Below are 3,690 nucleotides of genomic sequence, written 5' to 3'. Positions count from 1 at the left end.
CACGCTTAAGTTAGATGATTTTTTTTTTGTTTCAGGTGTACCTAAATTTTTTTTTAATTTTCCATTTTTGTATCAAAATCTTAATGCGGTTCACAGACTACATCTACTTACCAAGTTTTAATAATATAGCTTTTATAGTTTCGGAGAAAAGTGGCTGTGACATACGGACGGACAGACAGACAGATAGACAGACATGACGAATCTATAAGGGTTCCGGTTTTTGCCATTTGGCTACGGAACCCTAAAAATCGTCCGTTTAACTTTGTGCTTCTAAAGGCACCAGTCAATGAAGTTTTTAAAGTCCTTTAGCAATTATACCTTTTATATCAGAAACGTTCAAGTAGATAATAATAATTATAAGTTTGGTGCAAACGTAACACAAACTTATTTTAACAAGAGCGTCACAGTTTTAATATACAATACGGAGGCCATGGCATTTGCTCAGGAGCACGCCGACCATGAAGACGCGTTGTGTTTTTATCACGTTTTTGCTTGTTTTGACATTTGAGTGCATTCTTAGCAACGACCGTGAGTAAATTTTTAAAATCTAGTATTATATTTCATGAAATTAGTTCAAATTGTCTAGCATAAGTAAAATGACACCTAAAAGAAGAATTTATTTTGTCAATAAATTTTTTGGTAAACAAGGGCTTAAAGTAATTTCGACCTTATGCAATATAAAATAGAGAAACCAAAAAAATGAAGAACAGCTGTTCCAGCATAATATTGATTCCTCAAAAATATAATATAGTTTGTAAATAAAGTAAATAAAATATAGTTATAAATAGAAATAACTAAAATAGTTTAAAAATAGAAATAACAGAGAGAAAATTCTAATTCTTCAGCCAATACAACAAAACACAATAGGTGAAAATAAGAGATTCGGCACACACCATGGAAAATTATTTGGTTCTCTCAGTTGATAAAGAATGATGTTTGACAATTATTTGCATGCTGAATTATATAAATTCATGCTGGTGTCATTTAAAGTTAAGGGCCCCGAAGACGATCAAACGGTTTGACTCAAACACGTAAATTTTGGTTTGACTCAAACCATTTTGTAACCTAACAAGGTAATCAACCTCGATAATTAAATTTTATTGTCACATCGTTACTATTTCAAGGACCTAAAAACGTTGCAAGTGATAAAAGAAATGCATTTTAATAATCCTTCATATACGGGAAGACCAATCGGTTCGATTGGATTGGTTGCAAACCAAACTGACCAGACTAGTTTTGTGCATCCTTATGTGTGTTCTACTATCAGTCCCACAGAAATCGATCGGCCTCCCTTATAAGATACTTATTTCACTAAAACACCTATTTTCTGGGGACATTTACAATTTCTTGCTAATTTTATCGTAATTATCGACAACGTTAGATTTATTTGCATCTATCTTTTTTATATTTTATGATACGAAAACATAGAAATAACATATTCATTTAATAAATAATAAAAAATCTAGGTCGTGCTGGTTCTTGACTTCCTCTAGCGCCTACTCACTCCACGTAAGGTTAGAGCGTGTTTGTGAGTAGGTGACAAATGCAATTTATGTAATATTATTTTATATTCGTTATCTGTCATCGTACTGTAATGCATATTTAGTGCAGAATTTACCTCAGAATGCTCATTCTTTAGTATTACTGTTTTATTATCACTAGCAATTTGACCGAGCTTTGCTCGGTATTCGATAAAACACGAATTAACTGACATTTTCTAAAAATGATTTCTAGCTAGATCGATTGATCGCCCCCGAAACCCCCTATATATTAAATTTCATTAGTATATAGGGAGCCGTTTCCGAGATTATAATTATATATATACAGGAATTGCTCGTTTAAAGGTACAAGATGTAGTTTGATAGTGTCTTGAAGGTGAATTACCCACCAACAAACCTAAACTTTTTAATTTTGAATTTTATTTGGTCCTATTTATTTTTCTTCCAGTCCGTGACATCGATGATATAATTCAAGAAAGGCCATGCACTGACGCAGGGGGTCGTTGCGTTTATGCAAAAGATTGTCCAGAGAAGATCGATATCATGACGCGAGGCCAATGTCCAAATCAAGCTTATAAAAACGTCGATTGCTGTTTTGGAAGTAAGTATCTATTTTGCTTATGCCCTATTATAGTTAAAATATTAGTTGAATTACAAATAAATCGACGAAGATAAAACTATTTATCTGATCGAAATGATCGCAAGCTTACCTGACTTACGCACACACACAGGAATGCAAAAAGAGTCCAGAGGACCTAGACAAGCGGCAAGCGATTATCGTAAATGCCAACGCCAAAGCCACAAAAGTATTCGCTAGCGATGACTTATGTCAAATCACATACGTTTTGTTAGAGTTTACGATAATCGCTTGTCACTTGACGTCTACTAGGGCAGGCAGGTTGGCTTGCGACAGTCCGCCCAGCGAGGCTAAAATGGTCACATTTAGCAATTTCTCTCAATCAATTCAGCTAATGAATTGTCAAAACTGCCAAACTGACGAATGTCAAATTAGTACGAATTGCTAGACATGAAATGCAAGCAGAGTTACCATTTTGCGATTTAAAAAAAATTAATCATATTTTGATTCATATGTGGGTACAGATAAATTATTATAGTCAACTTACCCTTAATTACTGACAATTGCAGTAAAATAAATAGTCAGACTCAACATAGCAATACCCTGTAATTATAAATTCTGTTTAGTCAAAAAATAATAATTTCTTTTGGATGTGATTTCAGCCAACCAGTCGCAGGGAGAGAAACTTACATATTTCCTCCAGATTTCTCCGCTATTGTTTTTGCTAACGTACCGAATATTTCACTGATCATTGTCTACATCAAATCATTTTGAATAGTTCAAAAGTTAATTTTGATTGTAACGAAATAAGAAGGATGGGCAATAATTATATTGTATTAAGCAGAATATTTGTGTTATTAACAAGTAAACAACATCAAGAAAATTATTAAGATACAAAATCCTGATAATTATATTATTTTCCTCTCACTTTATTACAATCTATTTTTATTTGTATCGTCTATTAATTATTAATATTATGGTTCTTAATGAGTCTTTTCCGTTCTTTATCTCATTGCCTATCAATATTTCTCTCCTTTCATTTTTATCTTCTTATCATCCTATTATTACCAGACTAATTTTACTTCGATTTTTTCAGTATCAATAAAGGAAACTCGTTGTGAAAAACGTGGCGGCATTTGTATGGACAAGAGTGTCTTCTGTGGTACAGCCTTGAAGAATTTCAAGACGGACTGCGCTCCGAACGAATATTGCTGTATTTTAGTTTAATATATTATTACTACAAAAGAAACCATTTTTATATATTTTGCAACTTTTAACGAAACCACGCCACGCAAGAAATGATTTAGATCTCCTAGATTTTAATGTTAAAATTAGGCGTTTTAAAAACTTTAAACATGTTTAGAAATAAAGACAAATTGAATTGAAAATGACGCTCATAATAAATAAATGCTTAAAATAAATGATTTAGAGGATAGACTGCATAATAAACATAACAAAATATATTAACGAGCGTGACGTTAACAATTTTAGTACGTATTGAGTTTCAATTTGCGTTCCTTTGCAGCATGACAATTAAATTTTCACAGTAGGTAAATAAAATGAAATTCCTGCACAGTAGGTAAATAAATTTAAATTAAAAACTATTTTAAATAA

The 3,690-nt window shown here is 32.1% G+C and overlaps 1 long non-coding RNA gene across 1 annotated transcript; it reads left to right on the top strand.

The window, feature by feature from the left end:
• Positions 1-2,818: 2,818 nt before the first annotated feature.
• Positions 2,819-3,325, top strand: LOC121729426. Its single transcript, XR_006035966.1, has 2 exons — positions 2,819-2,940; positions 3,173-3,325. It is a non-coding gene; the product is annotated as an uncharacterized LOC121729426 (long non-coding RNA).
• The last annotated feature ends 365 nt before the right edge of the window (positions 3,326-3,690 follow it).

This window comes from Aricia agestis, chromosome 8 (genome assembly GCF_905147365.1).
Source record: "Aricia agestis chromosome 8, ilAriAges1.1, whole genome shotgun sequence".
In the NCBI taxonomy this organism is placed as follows: domain Eukaryota; kingdom Metazoa; phylum Arthropoda; class Insecta; order Lepidoptera; family Lycaenidae; genus Aricia; species Aricia agestis.
Note: the sequence above shows the minus strand (reverse complement) of the source record. Positions and strands in the feature narration are given on the sequence as shown.